Source organism: Peromyscus leucopus, chromosome 7 (genome assembly GCF_004664715.2).
Source record: "Peromyscus leucopus breed LL Stock chromosome 7, UCI_PerLeu_2.1, whole genome shotgun sequence".
Lineage (NCBI taxonomy): Eukaryota > Metazoa > Chordata > Mammalia > Rodentia > Cricetidae > Peromyscus > Peromyscus leucopus.
Genome location: NC_051069.1, coordinates 66,088,501 through 66,112,597, shown reverse-complemented (window position 1 = coordinate 66,112,597; position 24,097 = coordinate 66,088,501). Strand labels below are relative to the sequence as shown.

The window sequence follows — 24,097 nt, the reverse complement described above, 5'->3', positions numbered from 1 at the left end:
CTCTAAAGAAACCTTAAAGTGCTAACTTTACTTATATAAAGCAAGCAAATTCTTCAAGTAATTTGCTACGCCAATTTTTATCAGCCTAAACAAGGAACTAAAAATAGCAAGTGAAGTGAAAAGGGCAGAACACCCGACTGGTTCCACACAGGTAGACACCCCGGAGAATGTCACCTACCATCCTGCCTTTCTTCACTGCACTGCACAAGCTAACAGATTAAGTATCTGTTTTCTTACATTAACTCCCTAGGATTTGCTAAGGGTTTTGCAAGTCACTAGGTAACACATACAGTCCTAAGGAAATAATGTCACTTAAAAATCAGCACACTAATTAAAGCGAGCTTGTGTGTGTCTACTGCCTTAAACTAAAAGTGAGGCATCACTTACAAACTGTGACGAGCCACCCTCCACCGGCCGGCTCACTACTCCTGCCCCTCGGCTGCTTTTTCAAGGAAGTATACATTAACCAGATGGCGATTGAGGTGCTTGCTGTAATCCTTTTCCTTTCTGAAAGACCAATCACAGAAAATACAAACAAACTCTCCCTTGGTTATTTTAACTGCCAACCCCTCCTTCCCACTTTTTGAACTTGCTTCTTGTGGCACTGGCCGAGCCCCATGCAGGCCAGATTCATCACTTCCCTCGGACATATTATCACTCAGGTCACTTCCATCATGACTGTGGATGCCTTCATCTTCATCAATGTCCGGTGACTCGTTTTCAGCCAAAGTGATAGGAGACGAGGCCGTTACGGTTGGTGATGGGACCGGAGGCAATGGTGATGCCGGTTCGGGTGCTGAGGCTTTCACAGGGACACTGTCTGGGTTCTGCTCAGTGTCCACTTCCATTTCGCAAAGCCCAGCTGAACCACTCTGACACTTAGCATGTAACGTTTCACCACCTGACCCATTTTGAGTTTTGTTCCAAGGATAAGATTCCTTGGGAGCAGCAAGCGTAGCTAGACTCTTGCCAGCTTCCTCTGTTCCCACTTTCTTGATAGGGGCCATTTTATTTCCTTCCCCATCAGAGCCAATTTCTTGGTCCTTGGGTGTCTCGTCTCTTCTTGAGTTTCCCTTTGGAAGATCTTGTGCGCTCCTGCTTCCCTTCAGAAGCTGGCTATCTCTAACAGGCACTAAGCCAACTTCAATAAGGACTTGCTCTTGCCACACCACCTCACTCCGCATGCCCGACCTCTCCTTGGTACTCTCTTTTCAGGGAGAAGACCTTTTGGTGACTGGTTTCACTTGAAGAGGTGGCTCCATGACAACAGGAGGCTCCTTCTGAACAGATCCCATGTGAGGAGGCCCTGTCTGAGCAACCTCCACCTGAGCATGGTCCAAAGGACAAAGCAGCCTCTTCTGACAATGTCCTCGCTGAGACTCCATGGGAGGAGGTGGCCCCATCTAATCAGGCTCCATGGGAGGAGGCGGCTCCATCTGATCAGGCTCCATGGGAGGAGGCAGCTCCCTGTGAGCAGCCTCCATGGGAGGAGGAGGCTCCATCCGATCAGACTCCATGGGAGGAGGCTGTTCCATCTGAGTAAGCTCCATGAAAAGAGGCTGCTCCATCTTGGGAGGCTCCGTGGGAGGAGGCAGCTCCCTCTGAGGAAGCTCCAGGGGAGAAGGCAGCTCCCTCTGAGCAGGCTCCAGGTGAGGAGGCAGCTCCCTCTGAGGAGGCCCCAGGGTAGAAGGCCCAGTCTGAGCAATATCCATGAGGTTTCTTCTTTGCACCTTTTTTAATGGAAGTATTTTGCTTTTAGGATAGCTACACCAGCTTGTTTCTTAGGTCCATTTGCTTGGAAAGCCTTTTCCCGGCCCTTTACTCGGAGGTAGTGTCTGTCTTTGAAGTTAAATTGTGTTTCTTGTATGCATCAGATGGATGGATCCTGTTTTCTTATCCATTCTGTTAGCCTGCGTCTTTTTATAGGTGAGTTGAGACCATTGATATTGATGAATATTAATGACCAGTGATTGTTAATTCCTGTTATTTTCTGTGGTTGTATTGTGTTGTCCTTCTTTGGTATATATTGGTGTGGGATTATCTATTGCCTGAGTTTTCATGGATGTGTTTAGCTTCTTTGGGTTGAATTTTCCCTTCTAGTGCTTTCTGTAGGGCTGGGTTTGTGGACAGGTATTGATTAAATCTGGTTTTATCCTGGAATATTTTGTTTATTCCGCCTATGGTGATTAAGAGTTTTGCTGGGTATAATAGTCTGGGTTGGCATCCGTGGTCTCTTAGTGTCTGCATGAGATTTGTCCATGATCTTCTAGCTTTCATAGTCTCTATTGAGTAGTCTGGTTTTATTCTGATGGGTTTGCCTTTATATGTTACTTGGTCTTTTTCCTTTGCGGCTCTTAATATTTTTTCTTTGTTCTGTGTGTTTAGTGTTTTGATTATTATGTGGCGAGGGGACTTTTTTTTTTGGATCCAGCCTATTCGGTGTTCTGTAAGCTTCTTGTATCTTCATAGGTATTTCTTTCATTAGGTTAGGAAAGTTTTCTTCTATGATTTTGTTGAATATATTTTCTGTGCCTTTGAGTTGGTATTCTTCTCCTTCTTCTATCCCTATTATTCTTAGGTTTGGTCTTTTCATGGTGTCCCAAATTTCCTGGACGTTTTGTGTTACGACTTTTTTGTCTTTAGTGTTTTCTTTGACTGAAGAATCTATTTTCTCTATCGTGTCTTCAGTGTCAGAGATTCTCTGTTCCATCTCTTGCAATCGGTTGGTTATGCTTGTTTCTGTAGTTCCTGTTTGTTTAGTCAGGATTTCCATTTCCAGCATTCCCTCAGCATGTGTTTTCTTTATTGTCTCAAATTCATTTTTCAGATCTTGGAATGTTTCTTTCATCTGTTTAATTGCTTTTTCTTGGCTTGATTTGATTTCTTCCCATTTTTTGTTTGTTTTTTCTTCCATTTCTTTAAGGGAGTTTTTTATTTTCTCTTTAATGGAGTTTTTCATTTCCTCTTTAAGGGAAGTTTTTATTTCCTCTTTAAGGGAGTTTTTTATTTCCTCTTTAAGGAAAGTTTTTATTTCCTCTTTAAGGTAGTTTTTCATTTCCACTTTAAGGAAAGTTTTTATTGCCTCTTTGAGGGAATGTTTTATTTCTTCTTTAAGGGCCTCTATCATCTTCTTGAAGTCATTTTTAGGGTTGATTTCTTCTGTTTCTTCTGTCATGGTATGTTTAGGTCTTGCCGGTGTAGTATCACTAGGTTCTGATGTTGCCATATAGGTCTTTATGTTGTTGCCTGTATTTTTGCACTGGCATCTACTCATCTCTTCCTCTGTGCAGTGCAGTTGGTGTCTGTGTCTGAGAGTGCCTCTCTTGTTCTAATTTTTAGTCTTGGTTTAGTAGGGGTTCTTGGTTAAATTGGTGCTATTGGGCTGTTTCTTCAGGGGCAGCTGATTTCAGTCGGTGAATTATATAGTTATGATTCTGGTGATCTGGTTTGGTGGCTGGGTGACCTGTGTTCCCAGGTCACGTTTTGTTCATTTGTCGACTCCTCAGCTGATCTTGTTTCTTCAGACTTCAAACTGTAGGCATCTGAATCCTCTCCCAGATGGGTTTCAGCTGAGCAGGGTAGTCTCACCAACAGCTCCAAGTTGTTGGGTTTCACAGGATCAGCAGTTGGGCCCTGGGTTGTCCCCGATGGAACACCCAGACTTGCTCCAGCTCCGACCCACGGAAACAGCCTCCCCCCCCCAGGTGTTGGGGCCAGGGGTGTCCCTGCTCCAAGCTGCGTCTGCCCGTCTCCGTCCCCGGGCCTGTCCACCTCCGCGGTCCTCCACCACAGGCCTACTTGCGTCTGCTTGTCTCTGCCGCCAGGCCTGCATGTCCCCGTCAGCCGCTGCCGGGTCCGTCCGCCTCCTGCTACCAACCCCCAATGGTTGTGGTCCTGTTGATCCAAACCACCTCTCCACTGGACTCATCAGCACCCTTCCTCTCCCCCTAGCCACCAGCCTGCGAAGCACCTCTTGCCGCCATCTTCCCCACACCAGTTTCTAATCCCATGTATTTATATTTTAAAAAGTGTGTATGCCAAATAAATTGGATCAGAAAAGGAAGTGCCCTCAGCAAATAATAATCAAAGGATTAAATGTACAGAACACAGAAAGAATATTAACACCTTTAAAGGAAAATACTAAGTAATGGATATTACCTATTAGAATTACACCTGACCTTTCAATGGAGACTCTAATGTGATGATATATTGTGTCCCCCAATATATTGTGCACCGTAATAAAGCTTATTTGAGGATCAGAGGAGAAAGCCGGCCACTCTTTTAAACATAGAAGTCAGACAATTGCAGCACATGCCTATAATCCTACCATTTGGAAGGCAGAGATCCATTCAGATCTCTGTGAATTCAAGGCCACATTGAGAACAGAGCCAGGCATGGTAGCATATGCCTTAAATTCGAATACTAATTAACCAAAAAGGTCTGGAGGTCTGTACAGACAGACAGGAAGTGATGTAGCTTGGCAGAGAGAGGAAATGAGATGGCAGAACAGAAAGGCATATAGGCATGGTTATACAGGAAGTAGGTCTCTTTGAAGGCTGAGAGCTTGTAAGATGAGGTTGGCTGTGGCTCGTCCTATTCCTCTGATCTCTCAGGTTTTTTTTTTTTTTTTTTTTTTTTTTTTTTTTTTTTCGAGACAGAGTTTCTCTGTGTAGCTTTGCACCTTTCCTGGGACTCACTTGGTAGTCCAGGCTGGCCTTGAACTCACAGAGATCTGCCTGGCTCTGCCTCCCGAGTGCTGGGATTAAAGGTGTACGCCACCACCGCCCGGCTGATCTCTCAGTTTTAACCCCAATATCTGGCTCTGGGTTTTTTATTTATAAGAACGTTTAGCAATTCACCTTACATCTGGCAGCCCAGTGTTTGTGGCAACAATGAACTAAAAAGCCATCTGTGACCTTACAGACCCCCGGCTCAGGCCTGAGCTACATGTGGCCAGAGTCTCCACCCCATGTGGGCTAGAGTCTCTTTGGCTTTTCCTCTCCTGGTGGGTGGTGGGCTCTCTCTGGATTCCCATCTCAGATTGCTACAACACTAGGTAGCTGCTTTGAAACTCCCTCAGACTTCTGCTGTTCTACACATTCAGCAGACTTGGTGAGTCAATTAAGATATCTTAAGGGGAGAAATTAATTAAAAGAGAATACCCCCACGTTAAAAAATGGGAAACATTTTTATAATGGAAGGAATTTGGTCTCTGTTTGGTAACATATTCGGCAATCTGAAAAATGGAACAATTAATTGTCAGAATAATTAATGTTAATGGGATTTACATAACATCAATTATAAATATTATTTGTTTGATCATTTTTATTTTAGCATTAAAAAGGTTTGTCAATTTGAGTGCCAAGATAAAAGTTTTAGAAAAACTTGTTAAAATAAATTATGGAGAAATTCATACCCAGACAGAAGACTTGAAAGGGGAACCTATCTCAGCATTGAATTATACAGTTACAGAGAAACAGCCTTAGGTTTCCAGACAACAAACATTAATCTACCCAGTAACCTTACAGGAACAGCCAAATGCTCAAGGCTGTGTATGAGCTAACTGGACTCCAGTGGAAATGAGCTACTCCCAAATTCCCAAAATATTGTTTATATATGTTTATTTGTTTTTATTTTTATTTTTTAATTTTATTTTACAATACAATTCAGTTCTACAGATCAGCCATGGATTCCCTTGTTCTCCCCTTCCAGCCCCCCTCCCCTTCCAGCCAGCCCACCCCCCATTCCCACCTCCTCCAGGGCAAAGCCTCCCCCAAGGACTGAGATCAACCTGGTAGACTCAGTCCAGGCAGGTCCAGTCCCCTCCTCCCAGGTCTAGGCTAGTGACCCTGCATAAGCCCCAGGTTTCAAACAGCCAACCCATGCAATGAGCACAGGACCTGGTCCCACTGCCGGGATGCCTCCCAGACAGATGAAGCCAATCAACTGTCTCACCCATTCAGAGGGCCTATTCCAGTTGGGGGCCCCTCAGCCATTGGTTCATAGTTCATGTGTTTCCATTCATTTGGCTATTTGTCACTGTGCTTTATCCAACCTTGGTTTCAACAATTCTTGCTCATATAAACCCTCCTCTTTGTCACTAATTAGACTCCCAGAGCTCGACCCAGGACCTATCCGTGGATCTCTGCATCCAGAGCCCTCAGTCGTTGGATGGGGTTTCTAGTATGACTATTAGGGTGTTTGGCCCTCCCATCACTAGAGTAGGTCAGTTCGGGCTGTCTCTCAACCATTGCCAGCAGTCTATTGTGGGGGTATCTTTGTGGATTTCTGTGGGCCTCTCTAGCACTTTGCTTCTTCCTTTTCTCATGTGGTCTTCATTTACCATGGTCTCCTATTCCTTGTTCTCCCTCTCTGTTCTTGATCCAGCTGGGATCTCCCGCTCCTCTAAGCTCTCTTTCCCTCGACCCTCGCCCTTCATTACCCCCACTCACGTCCAGGTGGTTCATGTAGATCTTATCCATTTCTCTGTCATTGGGCGAACCCTGTGTCTTTCTTGGGATCCTGTTTTCCAGGTAGCCTCCCTGGTGATGTGAGTAGCAGTCCAGTCATCCTTGTTATAAATGTTTATTGTTATTTAAAGGGGTTGATTATAAATACAATCTCTTTCTAAAAAAGAAAAAGGGATAATATAGATATGATAGAATAAAAGAGTAGATTATTGAACCTATTTTTAAAGAGCAAAAACTTGTTTAAAAATGTTTTACATTGCTATATATTTTAGTTTATTACAAATTTAAAGTTAATTTGGTTATACTGTATGTATATTTCTACTCTCATTTAAGGTATTATGTTTATGTAACTCAAATGAGTTACTATCCATTACTAAATTGTAATGGATAGTTAAGAAATACAGATTAATAATTAGTCTTCTAAGATAGTCAAACTTATAGTCATGTTAGTAAAGTTTTCTAGGTATAGATAGATATATTTCAGTTATGTAGGTAATCTTCAAATACTTCAAAGACTTACAGAATATGGCATTTAAAATGTTTTAAAAACTTAGACTTTCTGGACAGTGAGACACATGTGCTCCTGGCAGGACTGATTTACTTTAAAGAGAAAGATGGGCATAGAAGACACCATATGGAGTTGATCTTCTTGGGGAAAAAAGCCATTTGGGCAAGAAACTGCTCTTGCCTGGATTGCGTATAATATATTATATAAACTGGACATGCAGTACCCATAGAAAGAAGACCACTGAACTTTGCAAGGTGAAATAGTTCTTCAGATTCCTGCTTCACAGAGGAGACTACCAAATATTCTACAGGACACAGCAAAAAGCAAGCAAAAAACTCTAGACCTATTGACTGAAGATGGATGCTGCAATGTTACAGAGGAACTTTGGATGACTGTCCAGGCAGGCAGCTGTCTGTCATTTTCAGAATTTTGGAAGTTTCTAACAATTCATTTCTTGTTTACTTAGGTAATATTATATCCTCCTGAGGTCTTTGATGTAGTTGAAGACTAGATAGTTAAAATTATAATTTTCCTTGGTTATGATAAAAGATAAATTAGATATGAAAACTTAAACTCACAAATATAGGATAGATGGTATAATATTTTTTATTAATTTGCAAAATACAAATAGACTGGATATTATAACTGTGATTCTTGCTTTATAACTGTTCTATTATATGTAAGTTTACTATATTAAAGTTAAAACCTTCCTTTTTGATTAGACAGAAAAGAGGAAGTGCTATGGGATGTCTTTTTGTATGCTGTGAATATGTGTTGCTCTGTTTGTTTGATAAATAAAGCTGTTTGGCCAATGATGAGGCAGAATAAGGTTAGGTGGTACATTCCAACTTGAGAGAGAGGAAGAGGAAAGGAGAGTTGGAAGAGATGCTGCAAGCTACCACCAGGACAAGCAAGATGTGAAAGTACCCATAAGTCACAAAGCCATGTGGCAACTTACAGATAAGTAGAAATAGGTTAAGTTATAAGAGATAGATAGTGAGAAGCTTGAGCCATAGGTCATCCTCTTTGTAAATATTATAAGCCTCTGTATGCTTACTTGGGACTAAGCAGCTTCAGGATGTGAGTGGGGGAGATTTGTCCTGACTGTAGGCTGGGCAGGATGCAGGAAAACTTCTGACTACACTCTAAAACCTAGAAGGTCCTAGACAGATGTCCTACAGACTTTAAGAAACCTCAAATGCCAGCCTCAAGTACTATACCAAACAAAATTTTTATTCCCATAGATGGAAAATTTATGATACTCTACCATAAAGTCAGATTTAAAGAATCTCCATCTACAAATCTATCCCTATAAAAAGATACTAAAAAGGAAAACTCCAACCTGAGGAAGTTAACTACACCCATGAAATCACAAAGGTCAAATAATCTCAAAAACAGCAAAATAAAGAATGGGAACACACACACACATACACACACACACACACACACACACACACACACACACAAACACATTTTAACAACAATAGGAGTCAGCAATTGTCATTTATGTCTCTCAGTAACAATGGTCTCAATTCCCCTAATAAAAATAAACAGCCCAACAAAATAGATGGGAAAGCCCATCCTTCTGTTGTGTCTAAAACCACATGTACACATCAAAGATAGACATTACCTCAGTGTAAAGGATTGGAAAAAAATATCCCACACAAATGAATCTAAGACATTTTAATAGCTAACAAAATCAAATTCAAATGAAAACTAATCATGAGAGATAGGGGAGGACACTACATACTCATCAAAGGAAAAACCCACCAAGATGGCATTTCATTTCTTAAAGTTTATACCCTCATGATTGTAAAAGATACACTATTATGGATTAAATTACATATTAACCCTCAAACACTGATAGAGTGAGACTTCAATGCCCTACTCTCACCAAAAGATAGGTGATCTAGACAAAAACTAAACATAAATATTAGAAATAACAGACATTTTAAACCAAATGGACCAAACAGTTATTTACACAACATTTCACCCAAATAGAAAAGAATATACCTTCTTTTTTGAACCTCATGGAACTTTCTCCTAAATTAGCCACATACTCGGACACAGAGAAAGTCTCAACACATACAAGAAACTTAAAATAACTCTCTGTATCCTATCAGACCACCATGAATAAAGCTGAATGTCAATAACATCAGAAAGCTTACAAACTCATGAAAACTGAACTCTGCTGAATGAAAAATGGGTCAAGACAGAAATAAGAAAGAAATTAAAGACTTTCTGGAATTGAATGAATATACATCACACCAAAACTTATGGGACACAATGAAATGATTTTAAGTGGCAAATTTATAGCACTATGTGCCTACATGAAAAAAAATAACTGGAGTGTTCACACATTAGGAAATTAATAGCACACTTGAAAATTCTAGAACAGAGGAAACTGCACCCAAAAAAATGTAACAAGCAAGAAAAAAATCAAACTCAAAATTGAAATAAATTAAATAGAAACAAAGAGAACAATAGAAAGAATTAATGAACAAAGGATTTGGTTCTTTGAGAAAAATCAATAGTATTTATAAACCCTTATCTAAATTAACTAAAATTTAGTTAATCTCATTTTTAAAATATAAAAACAGAGAAAAATAACTAAACTAAGAAAATTAAAAATGAAAAGTGTTATATAACAAGACACCAAGGAAATCCAGAGAATTATAAGGACATGCTGTAAAAATCTATACCCAATCAAATTGGAAAATCTAAAAGAAATATATAATTTTCTTTATAGATATCACTTATATCATTTAAAAAGTTGAATCAAGATTAGATAAGAAATTTAAACAGATCTGTAACTCCTTGTGAAATAGAAGCAGTCATTAAAAGTCTCCCAAAGTATGTTTGTGGAAGTCCAGAGGCAGATGGTTTTAGAGCAGAATTTTACCTGACTTACAAGGAAGAGTTAACACCGATACTTCAAAAAGCATTTCACAAAAGAAACAAAGGAACATTTCCCAATTCATTTTATGTGGCTATAGTTACGCTGCTACTCCAATCTCACAAAGAAAGAAATTTACAACAAAGAAAGAAAGTTACAGACCAATTTCCCTTATGAACATAGGTGCAAAAATACCATCGTCAAGTAGGCTTTATCTCAGAGATGAAATGATGTTTAAATATATGAAAATCAATAAATGTAACCCAGTATATAAATAAACTGAAAAAAAAAGACCACATGATCATCTCATTAGATGCAGAAAAGTCTTTTGACAAAATCCAACACCCCTTCATTATAAAAGTCCTAGAGAGATTAGGGATACAAGGAATATACTTCAAAATAATAGAAGTGATTTACATTAATATCATAATCAACCTCAACTTAAATGAAACTAAAAGAAATTCCCCTAAAATAAGGAACATGACAATTTTCCCATTCTGTATACATTTAATACAGTACTTGAAATCTTATCTAGAGCAATAATGCAACTGAAGGGGATTAAGGAAATATAAATTGGAAATTCAAGGTATCTTTATTTGCAGATGATATGATATATGTAAGTTCCCTAAAATTTTTACTGGAAAACTACTACAACTGGTAAACCACTTCAGCTAAGTAGCTGGATTAAAAATTATCTAAAAAAAAATCAGTAGCCCTCCTATATACAAGTGATAAACAGACTGAGAAAAAAATCAGGGAAAACACTTTTCACAATAGCCTCAGATAATATAAAATATCTTGAGGTACCTCTAATCAAGAAAATGAAAGACTTGTATAATAAAATCTTCAAAGTGTTGAAGAATAAAATTGAAGAAGATATCAGAAGATGGAAAGATCTCCTATGATCATGATCAGTAGGATTAACAGTAAAAATGGCCATCCTACCAAAAGCAATCTTCGGAGTCAATGCAGTCCCCATCAAAATTCCAACACAATTCTTTACAGATCTTGAAAGGACAATTCTCAACTTCATATGGAAACCAAAAAACCAAGATTGCTAAATCAATCCTGAGCTATAAAAGGACTGTGGGAGGTCTCACCATTCCTGATCTTAAGTTATATAAAATCCTATAGTAATAAAAACAGCATGGTAATGACATTAAAAACAGACACATTCTGAAGACCCAGACATAAGTTCACATGCCTATGGACACATGATTTTTGGTAATGAAGCCAGAAACATACACTGGAAAAAAGACAGTATCTTCAAGAAATGGTGCTAATGAAACTAGATGCCTGTATACAGAAGAATGCAGATAGATCCATTCCTATTACTCTATACACACACACACACACACACACACACACACACACACACACACACACACAACCCCTCCAAATAGATCAAAGACATCAACATTAAACCAGGCAAACTGAACCTGATGGAAGAGAAAGTGGGAAATACCTTTGAACTTATTGGCACAAGAGAAGAAAACAGAACACTGCTAATGCATGCACTAAGATCAACAATTAATAAATAGGCCCTCACAAAACTGAAAAGTGCCTGTCCAAAAAAGGACACCATCCTTGGAAAATATGGCAGCCTACTAACAAGGAAAGGTTTTTAACTAACTCTATATGGTAGAAGGCTAATATCAAAAATATGTAAAGAATCAAGAAACTTGATTTAAAAAACCAAAAGACCCAATTTAGAAATGTGGGACATACCTAAACAGAGAATTCTCAAAAGAGAAAACTGAAATGACTGAGAAACACTTAAAGAAATGGTCAACATCCTTAGCCATCAGGAAAATGCAAATAAAAAAATCCTTTGAAATTCCATCTTCCACATGTCAGAGTGGCTGCAATCAATAATGTAAATGCTAATGAGTATATGGAACAAGAGGAATATTCCTTCATTGCTGGTGGGAGTGCAAACTTGTACAGCCACTATGGAAATCTGTGTGGGAGTTCATCAGAAAGATGAGATTCAATCTACCTCATGATCCAACTATACCCCTCATGGGATTATACCCAAAGGACATAATGCTTCACCCTACCATAGGGACACTCACTCAACCATGTTTGTTGCTGCCTAGTCATAAAACTAAAAAAAAAAAAAATGGAAACGACCTCCTAGATGTCCCTCAAAACAAGAACAGACAAAGAAAATTTGGTACATTTACACAATGAAATATTACTCACCTCTTAAAAATTACATAATGAAATTTGCAGGTAAATGGATAGAACTATAAAAAAATTATTCTGAGTGAGGTAACCCAGAATCAGAAAAAAAATATGGTATATATTTGCTTACATCTGGATACTAGCCATTAAATAAATGATAACCAATCTGTGTTCCATAGACCAGAAGAGGTTAGTCACAGAGGAAGTGAAAATAGAATATATATATTTGGGTGGATTGGAATCAAGGGTGGGGCATGGTAAGAATGGGAAGATCAGGTAGGAAGGAGGGGTGGGAATGAGGGAGGGAATGAAGGGAGAGACAGCTAGAGTTGAAAAGCATTTCTGTGAGACCCTTTTGGCCAGCTACACAATTGAATGAATCCCAAGCCTGGAACTGATGTTAGCTTCTTTTGATAAAAAGAGATGACCGTACCAACAAGGGTTCCATCATTCACATAATTTGGAGACTTTATTAAGATTCCCTTTGTATCTTATAGGAAGTTTCCACTGCACCAAGCTTGCATACTTGCAAGCTTGCATCTCAAAGCCTTTCAACTCTGTCTCTCTCTTCATTCCCTCCCTCATTCCCATCTTCTCTCCTTCCCACTTGATCTTCCCATTCTCACTACTCCCTACCTGTAGTGGGTAGCCATTCCAGCTTGGATCTGGAAGTTCCAACCCCCATTGAGACTCTGGCAACTGTCATGTCTATGAGGCGGGGCAGGAGGCATCTGGAGACCCGAGACATGGATGGGCGAGCACTCTCTCTGTTCCTGGACCCTAGACGGTGGAGGTTGACTGAGCAGAGTTCCAGAGAACATCGCTGGACTGCAATACACCTTCTCCAGACTCCGCGACCTACCTATTTCTTCATTTGTAAGTTACCCACTAAATAAATTTTTCTTTTAACTACGTGGAGAGGCCTTAATAATTTCACCAATATCTGGCACTCACATGGGTCAAATTCCAAAGGCCTGGGTGGCTCCTGCCCTCAGCCTCCTCCCAGCTGGAGGGTACCTAAACCTGCCTCACAAGAATTTAAAAACCTTTTTGCCTGATGATGACTGACATTCTGCTGGAAATATATGACCTTCCTCAGGCATATTTGGCCTGTACCATTTTGACATTCATCGTAATAATTCACACAATGTTTAAACACTGGTTTAATAAGAACAAAGATGAGTCGTTATTGGGACTGATACAGGATTTAAAAGATAGCAATGAAGGCTTACAGAAAAAGAATCTCTTTCTGGAATCTGCCTTCAAAGATAGCAATGAAGGCTTACAGAAAAAGATTCTCTTTCTGGAATCTGCTTTCAAAGATAGCAATGAAGGCTTACAGAAAAAGATTCTCTTTCTGTAATCTGCTTTAAGAGATAGCAATGAAGACTTACAGAAAAAGAATCTCTGGAATCTGCTTTTAAAGATAGCAATGAAGGCTTACAGATTCTCTTTCTGGAACCTGCTTTAAGAGATAAAGATTCTCTTTCTGGAATCTGCTTTAAAAGATAGCAATGAAGGCTTACAGGAAAAGATTCTTTCTCTGGAATCTGCTAATCAGGATTTACAAAACAGGCTTGTACCAAAAATTGATTTTATTGGTAATAAATATGAATATCTAATGGATAGAACACTAACTCTCCAGAGTGAAGTTATGGCTACTCAGACACTACATAAGGAAGAAAGATTATCATTAATTGATAAGATAAGGTCCATGGAATCATATGTTTCTGAGGAAAATAAAAATGTCTATGATTCCATCAGAAATCTGGAGTCCCTTACAAGAGAGGAAGTTCACTCCCTAGAACAGACCCTAGGTGCTCCTTTTCAAGCCCTAGAAGAAACTCTCAGTAAACATGACAAGGGAACTAATAAGCAGAAGGTCAAGACCATAGAGGTTGTAACATCTTCAAACGGCTCTCATACAATGGTTTATCCTGTTATTGTTCATGAGAAGCCAGCAGATGACACATACCCCAAGCCATATATGACATATACATTACAACCAATTTCAACAAGGGACTTTAAAAATATAAAGGAAGCAGTAGTTACATATGGGATCCACTCCACATATGTAAGACAGATGTTGAATTCATGGTCTACCTCATATAAAATCATCCCAGATGACTAGCATCAGTTAATTTCAGCTGTTCTAGAATATAGCCAGCAGCTACAGTGGAAAAGCTGGTTGAAAGAAGAGGCAAAAAAATTAGAACAAAGTAAGCTCAGAGGTTTTGTGATCTCCCAAGATCAAATACTTGGTGAGGGATGTTTCACTGACAGGAATGTACAAGCCACTTATGATGAGCATACAATATCCCTATGTCATACAGCAGCTCTAAATGCTTGGGAAAAAATTCCACAACCTGGAAAACCAACTGAGGTATACACAAAGATATTTCAGGGACCACACAAACCCTTCACTGATTTTTTTACAAAGGCTGAACACAGCTATAACAAAAGCTGTATCAGATAAAGAATTAAAAAACAGTATTAACTGAGTCCTTGGCGTTTGACAATGCTAATGCAGAATGCAGAAAAATACTTACACCACTAAAGATCAGATCAGCTCCTTTGGAAGAATGGATTCAATACACTAATGGTGTTGAGTCTCTTAACTACAGTAGTGAGGTTTGGATAGGAGAGACAAATCCCAGAGGTGAAAGAAGGCCCCATGTTACCAAATGTTTTAAGTGTGGTACACCAGGTCATATAAGTAAAAACTGTACATGGGGTACTCCTAGAAGTAATATTCCTTTTAAAAATAGCCTAAACAGGAGACCCCAACCACCTCCTGGATTATGTAAAAGGTGTGGCAAAGGCCGACATTGGACCAGTGAGTACAGATCAAAAATAGATATACAAGGCAACCCTTTACTGGTGGGAAACACCTCAGGGGGCCTCTTGCAGGCCCCCAAATCAAATGTAGTATGAACATTCCCAGCCACCGTGGAAGAAATTCCTCTCCAGGACAACTGAATAAACCAAAGCCTAATAAAAACCGATACTGCAATGCATGATAAAAGAGCCCTGATAGATGGATCACAGTTTACAAAGAACACTATAAAACAAATATTTTGGCAGACTTCCATAAATGAACAAAGACCAAAGCTTAAAATTCGAATTAATGGCCTGGTTCTGGAGGTCCTGGTAGACACAGGTACTGATGTGATTATAATTACACCAAAATCATGGCATCCGAATTAGCCTCTTCAAGAGGTAGATGTCCACTTGTTAGGGATTGGCACCCTGTCTCAGATAAAACAGAGTTTGAGGTGGGTTGAATGCATTGGGCCAGAAGAACAGAGAGGAAGGTTGAAGGCATATGTAACAAATGTAGCAGTAAATCTTTGGGGCAGAGATCTGTTACAACAGTGGAATACCCAGATTAAAATTCCTACACTCTCAGAAAAAAATACAGACCAATGCATGTTTCTAGGAATAATATCATAACATGCTATAAAAAACAGTCACCAACCATTCAGGCTGTATACAAACAGAACACAACTGCTGCTAAACTCTCAGAAGTACCAACTGCCTTACCTTTAAAATGGCTAACTAATAAACCTATCTGGGTTGGAAAATGGCCTTTGACAAAAGAGAAGCTACAAGCTTTAGAACAGCTGGTTCAAGAGCAGTTAAATGCTCAACACATTGAAGAATTTACCAGCCCTTGGAATTCTCCTGTATTTGGTATTTAAAAAAATCTGGTAATTGGAGAATGCTGACAGATCTGAGAGCTATTAATAAAATAATTCAGCCAATGGGCTCTCTACAGACTGGGATGCCCTTGCCCTCTCTGCTACCCAAAGAATGGCCTATAATAGTTATTGACTTAAAAGACTGCTTCTTTACCATACCCTTAAAAAAAATAATAGAGAAAAATTTGCCTTCACAGTACCTAATTATAATAATTCTCAGCCAGTCAGGAGATATCAATGTAAGGTCCTCCCACAGGAAATGTTAAACAGCGCTACTTTGTGCCAATACTTTGTACAGAAACCATTGGAGATAATTCGTGTAAAGTTTCCACAATCCATAATTTATCACTATATGGATGATATCCTATTAGCTGATCCAAAGTTAGATACATTAGAAAGCATGTTTAAAGAAATAAAAACAGTTTTGCCTCACTGGGGACTGCAAATTGCTCCTAAAAAATACAAAGAGGAGATTCTATTAATTACTTAGGATATAAGATAGAGCTACAAAAAATTAGACCCCAAAAGGTACAACTAAGGAGAGATCGATTGAAGACTTAATGATTTTCAAAAGTTATTAGGAAACATTTCCAACTTACTGGGTAACATGGAAATACCCAAAGATGGACTACAAAATTTGGCTAATACTCTAGAAGGAGACAAAGAATTAAATAGTCCAAGAGAATTATCAGCCGAAGCTGAGAAGTAATTGGCTCTAGCAAAAAAGACAATTCGAAAAGCACATGTGGATCATGTGGATCCAAAACTTAAATGCATTCTTGTCATATTTCCCTCCAGACATTCCCCAACAGGTATTTTGATACAAAGGGAAGATATTATATTGGAATGGATATTCCTACCACGTAAACCAAATAAGAAATTAAAGACTTATATAGAAAAGATCTCTGATTTGATTCAAAAAGGTAAATTAAGACTTCGCCAGTTGACAGGAATGGACCCATCAGAAATTGTAGTACCTTTAATTAATGAGAAAATTTCATCACTATGGAAAGATAATAAATACTGGCAGAGAGCCTACAGTAACTTTTTGGGAGAGATTAACAACCACTATCCCAAAAACAAGAGAATAAAATTCATAAAGAAGACTGAATGGGTCCTTCCTCACATTGTACGACAAAAGCCAATTTCTAGAGTCCTCATATATTATACTGATGCGAATAAATCAGGGAAAGCAGGATATAAATCAGGAGACTTAAGTAAAGTGGTACAAAGTCCATACAACTCTGTACAAAAGACAGAACTGTATGCCATTCTTATAGTACTGATGGACTTCACAGAACCCCTCAATATAGTCACTGACTCTCAATATGCAGAGAGAGTTGTTTTACATATTGAAACTGATGAATTTATTCCTGATAATACAGAATTAATGACATTATTCATTCAATTGCAGGAAATCATCAGAAAAAGGGAACATCATATATATATATCACATATCAGATCCCATACAGGTCTGCCAGGACCTCTAGCACAAGGTAACAATGAGATTGATCAGTTACTAATAGGTAATGTGCTAGAAGCCTCAGAATTTCATAAGAAATACCATGTAAATAACAAAGGTTTGAAGAAGGATTTCTCCATCACTTGGCAACAGGCTAAGGATATTGTGAAAAATGTCCTATTTGTTCCATCTATAACCAAACTCCATTACCTGCATGGAGCAATCCAAAAGGTATAAAAAGAAATGAAATTTGGCAGATGGATGTGTTTCATTTTGCAGAATTTGGAAGATTAAAGTATGTACATCATACCATTGACACCTATTGAGGACTTCAATGAGCAACTCCTATGAGTTCTGAAAAGGCTGATTCTGTGATCACATACCTATTAGAAATTATGGCCATCATGGGAATACCTGTACAAATTAAGACAGACAATGCCCCAGCATATGTCTCCAATAAAATGAGACAATTCTTTGCTTATTACAATATAAAGCATGTTACAGGTATACCACACAATCCAACAGGCCAAGCAGTCATAGAAAGATCCAATCGAACCTTAAAGGATATGCTAAATAAACAGCAACAGGTAACAATGATTCCTAGAAATAGACTGCATAGTGCTTTATTAACCTTAAATTTTCTCAATGCGGATGAGAAAGGAACAACAGCTGCGGAGAGACATTGAATGACAGACAAAACTCCTGAGCTAAACCAACCAGTTTATTTCAAGGATGTGCTGAGCTCAGAATGGAAACCTGGATATGTTCTACGTTGGGGAAGTGGTTTTGCCTTTGTTTCTGCAGGAGAAGAAAAGCTATGGATACCAACAAAATTAATAAAAATTCCATTTGAACAGGAAAAACCCCTTGATGAAGAGAAGTTAAAGATCATCCACCAATGTGACATCTCTACAAGTTGTAAGAAAAATTTAACAATCAAAGGTTGGGGTAGGGTTCTGTTTTTGTCTTTCCAGGATAATGGTAATACCCATCTTCCAAAAATCATAAGGCCTTGGATATCCAGATATTTTACAGCAGAAAGAAAGAATCTATTGGTACCAATCTACACAGGGTAAAATCTCACTGTCTAACATCTATCTCTCTATCAATCTAGTAAAGTTGTGGTTCCAATTCAATTATAAGCCAAGCTGGCTTTGGAGATGGAATTGGCTCACTCCTTCTCTAATCCCAAGCATATTGCTAAAAGAAAAGTTTGAGAGATTCTTCAGTCCCGTATCGGAAGAGCCCATTGGTGTGGGACAGAAGGAAACCAATAAAAAGGAACCATTGTCTTCTAAATTCTAATTCTCTCCATGCTTACTCTTGATTTCTCAGGATCCTTTCTTACATGCTATGTCCTCTTTAAATCCAAACCTTCCATTTTTGATAACAAATAAGTTTTTCTAATAGCAATATCAGAAGTCTCCAGAAGGAAGATGGGGCCCCAACAATAACAACTCTACCCAATCCAGAATGATGCCTTGATAATCATCATCATACTACACTTCTTGCCAGAATTTCAGACAATCTTACCCATTACTCTAAGACTTGCTGCAGAACCTACAGTTAGTCTAACTGAGATTAACTGAGCTTTCTCACAATACCCAACAGAGATAACATCACCCCCTAAACAGCAGAAAACAATTCTAAAAAAATGACGCCTCTTCTCCCTTAGGTTTCATATTTCTCAGGGTTATGGATGATGGTTATAGGGTTGGGGGGTGGAAAAAAATATTAAACTCAATATTCTCCCTAAAAAAAAGGAAAAAGATGAATTGGAATGGATAGGTATAAGATATTATGGTAGATCATTGTATATACTAATAAACAAATTTAGTACAATAGCAACCTTAGATAATTTGCACTGTATCTTATACTGTTATGGATTCTTATATGTTGATACAAATGTAAACTATTTTTATATTCCTGTTTAAGATATTTTGTATATTGATACAAATACAGAACTATATTTGTTATAATGTACATATATTTCTACTCTTTTTTGAAATATTTTTATATTGATACAAATGTAAATTTATATCTGTCATACTTTATGTATGTTCTACTTCTGTTTAGGATATTTGGTATATTGATATATATTTAAGATTATTGTCATATTGCATATCGCACTATATATTCCTACCTCTGTTATAAATATCTTGTGTAATGTCACAATTTTGAAGTCATCGTTCTTCACCATACATTTGCTTATAGACTGTTTACCTTGTTTACATGAAGCCTTAGTCCTTAGGTTATTTCAGCAGATAAGACTTATAGATTTATATAGATTTATAGTCACCTATGCCTGTCATCTCTATAGTTATGTTAGTTAGGTTATCCAGATTTACAGATACATAGGTCAGATGGACAGGTAATCTTCAAACACTTCATAGACCTAAAGAATATGGCATTTAAATAACTTAGAATTCTGTTGACATGAGACACAATTGCTCCTGGCTGCACCTTGATCCCAAGAGAATGTTGCGCTTCTAAGACATTTTCATTTGGAAGTTTGTCTTCTTGGCACAAAATGGCCTACTTGGCAAAGAACTGCCCTTGCCTTGACGGCTGACAGTATGAATGCAATGCTGTCCTTCCTGGACAAGTGGGACACAAGGAAAGCAACCACTGTACTCTGTCAAGACAGGGTAAGATGGTCTTTCAGAATTCCTGCTTCAGAATGTGGTCTGTCAGATACTCTAGGCCTGTAGCCAATTTGAATGCACCAACGATGCTGAGAAACATTAGGTGACTGTCCAGGCTGCCAGCTGTCTTGGTCTACTCTTGCAAGATTCCCGAAAGTTGCTTACATCCATCTACTATTTCTCAGGTACCATTATGTTCCTTCTCAGGTCTTTGATGGGATTGAAGACTAGCAGTTATAGTTACAACTTAGTATATATAATATCTTAGATAGAACATATTAAGTATTAGATTCAGGTTCTTTAGGATAGGACACCTTTTGGAATGATCTTTATAACATGCCATTTACCTATGCTCTATACTTCTCTGGAATTTAGTATGTGTTTCTTGCTTGATATTGTTTGCATTGGTTGTAGTTCCATCTTACCTAGGTCATTATCCCTCATTATTCCCTGGACAATATTTGATAACCATTCCTTTGTATATAGTCTTGTACTAGCTTAGAACCTTCTTATTTAGACAAAAAGTGGGAGATGTAGTGAGTAGCCATTCCAGCTTGGATCTGGAAGTTCCAACCCCCATTGAGACTCTGGCAACTGTCACACCTATGAGGCGGGGCCAGGGGAGGTGTCTGGAGACCTGAGACTTGGATGGGGGAGCAATCTCTCTATTCCTGGACCCTAGATGGTGGAGGTTGACTGAGCAGAGTTCCAGAAAACACCGCTGGACTGCAATACACCTTCCCCAGACCCTGTGACCTACCTATCCCTTCATTTGTAAGTTACCCACTAAATAAATCTTCCTTTTAACTGTGGGGAGTGGCCTTAATTTCACCAATACCTACCCTTAATTCTAGATCACCCAAAAGATGTATTCTATTTTACTGTCCCAGGGAGATCTATGTGTCCCATTACTGAAGACAACACAGACACACAACTCATTGAACATAGAGAAGTTGAGCTAGTGCCTTCATAGAAACTCCACCCCTATTTTTTAGTGTCTTTGTTATAGGAAGGTACTCTACAGGCTACTAAAAAAGAAATTTAAACACAAATCAAGTCACAAATCCCTTGACCTACAATCTGTGCTGCAATTGCTAGGGCAATGGTGGCACAAAACTTGTGGGAGTAACAAACTAATGTCTAATTTGGCTGAAAGTCCACTTTACAAGATGGAACCCATAACTAACACTGGTTGCATGACCAAGAACCAGAGTCCAGACAGCCCAGGGACTTAGGGTAAAACCAAATACTATTGGTCTAAAATAGTAAAAAGTAAAATTACCCCTAATGGTATCCTGCTATATTTATAGATTGGTGCATTATTCAGCCATCTTCAGAGAGGCTTCCTCCTGCAGCATTTGAGAACAAGTATAGAGAACCACAGTCAGACATTACACACACAGAGAGATCTTGGAATATACAGCTGTAAACTAAATGTTTCCATCAAATCTCTTCCCATAGAGCTCAGGGAACCCCATGAAAGAACATGCAGAAGGAGTGGGGGAGATAGAGGGGATGGAGGACATCATGAGACTAAGGCCCTCTAAAAACTACTGACCAAAGAGCATGTGAACTTACAAGGACTAAAGCAGCAATCACAATTCCTATACAGGTCTATCCTAGTTCTTCTGTGTATATACTATAGCTTTTAGTTAGTACTTTTATGTTACCCTTGAATGTGTAATGGAGTGGGTCTCTGATGCTTGTGCCTTCTCTTGGAGTTCTTTTATTTTTATGTTGGCTTGTCTTGTCCAACTTTGACATGATGGTTTTTTGTTTTAACTTATTGTATGTTATGTTGTTATATTTTATTGTTATATCTTTGAAACCTGTTTGTTTTTAATGAGAGACAGAAAGGACGTGGATATGGATGACAGAGGTGTGAAGGAACTGGGAGGACTAGAAGGAGGGAAACTGTATTCAGATTATGCTGTATGAGAAAAGAATCTATCATTAATGAAATGAGAAATAACAGTAATTACATGGGATTCATGATCTAGATGAGAGATTATTTTTTCTTTTTCTTACAATGTTAATCCCTGTTCATAGTTATCAGTTTGTAGATGAACACCTAGTCACAAGTCTGTATTCGTCAATCTGAGTGTTCCCCTGTTGTTGCTTTTTTTAAGCATTCAGGGACATGGTGGTATCCCTCTTCTCTGATATCTGAAGGAGAATGAATATAATTCTACCTTTGTTAGTGTCTAGGTTTGCAATTACAGAGACTTTAATTAAGATGCAAAGAGCTGACATATTTAAGAGCTCATTAAATTCCAAGAGAGTTCAAGTTCCTGCTTCCAGATTTCTCCTGGATTTCATTCTACCATTTACTTCCTGAAAAATGCCTCTTTCTTTGCATTTTTCCCTTAAATTTTAGCCAGAGTTCTAACCAACATATTTCCATAAAGAATTAACTCTAGGACACTTTTATTTTTCAAAAGGATATTTGGTAGCATTTGAAGCAGTACAATAAGTACAAGGGATTTGCTTTGTGGCAGTGACCATAATGATGCTTCTCGGCTTCTGTGACACCAGAGACAGTCTACACTGTTCACTAGAAGGCCAGCTTGGCCAAGGACTTTCACAGAACTTAAAAAAGGATAAACTTTTGACTCTCTGTAGAGTTGACAACAGTGCTCAGCTGCGTCTTGAGAAACTCTACAGGGTCTTATAGGAAGTGTAGGTTAAGCCTTCATTAAATGATGCTTCTCCTGCATGCCCAGTGAGTCCAACCTTATGTAGTAGTAGCTATATGTGGCAGGATCTTGAGAAGAATATTTGCACTTGGTCCGAGTCATATGAAATGCTGGTCTGAGTTTTTCCAAGTCCAGGACTTTTCTGAGAGTTTTGAAGCCTTTCAGTTGAGCAAAGCTTGGTAATTTTTCCAAAAAGAACTTAAGCTACATTCCTCAATGTATACAAATTTCTCAAGCATAGGGGCTAATGGTCTTGGGAATGACAAAGTCATTTTTGGATCTAAACTTGGAAGTTCACCTTTTGGAAGAAAAGATCTTTGGCTTATGTTCTGGAATGAGTAGATGTATTGATCAATCAATCTACTATGAGCCATGGTTAAGTTTGAAAATATTGGTCATCTCTTCCTTGATCTTGCCTGAACATGCTGAGTGTGGCTGGCATTGTTATATTTTTATAGTGAGTCTTATAGCATCTGGCCATGGTGAGGCATCCCTGTAGTATCAGCACTTGAGTACAAGCAGGTGGATTCTGAGTTTGAGGCAAACCTGAGCAACCTACTAAGACCTTGTTTCAAAAAACAATAACAACAAAAATCTCCATTGCGGAAAATGACTCAGTAGACCAATGGTTTGATATTCAAGCACAAGAACCTGAATTTTGGTCCTAGCATCCACATAAAAGTTGTTGTGGATAATCATGCCAGTAACAACATCATTGGAAAGAAACAGAAGCAGGCTGATCCCAGGGACTTTCTGGTAGTCAGTCTAAATGAAATAAAGGAGTCTCGCTTTACTGAGAGGGCCTTAGAAGAAATAAGATGAAGAGTGATATCTTGTGTCCTCTATCACTAACCTGTGTATATGGGTTACACAGCCTCTGTTAACAAGTGCTCATGGTGGGAATGAGATTCCTAGATCATGAGAAACAGTTCCAAAGAAAATTCTGTCAATCTCTGTCCCAGAATGATCACAGCCTCGTAATAGTATAATGTGAGATTGAGACATTCAGTGAGTATGAAAAAGAGTACCTGAGTGTCTAGCAAAAGTGGTAATATTTACTGAGCACTTGTGTGTCAGATATTCCTCTAAATATGCTACATATATAATTTCATTTAATTTTACAGCCATTCTATTGAATTTTTATTACCTGCATTTTATGAGTTGAATAAATGGAGCACAGTTTATATTAGTTGCTCATTGTTAATATGGTAACTTATCTCCTAGCTGAATCTTTTAGTTGGCCATACCTCTTGATACCTTGAATCTCTGCTGGTCCAATGTCTCATTTTCAGCCAATAAAATATGGTAGTAGGAAATCATATTAATGCCAGCAATGGCTCATAACCAGTCTGAATGATTCTATCTGAAATACCTTTAAACTTTCTCTTGCACTCTCTCTCAAAATCCATGAACAAGACCAAAGAATTCAATGGGAAACCACATGAAGAGGCTATTACTGACAGTTCAAACTTATCTGTCATACACAAGAACCATTCATTTGGCCAGGTGAGTCTTGAGATGACTACAGCCTC

The 24,097-nt window shown here is 38.5% G+C and overlaps 1 pseudogene; it reads right to left on the bottom strand.

The window, feature by feature from the left end:
* Window positions 1–327: 327 nt before the first annotated feature.
* LOC114709272 lies at window positions 328–1,712 on the bottom strand (annotated as a pseudogene).
* Between the last annotated feature and the right edge of the window lie 22,385 nt (window positions 1,713–24,097).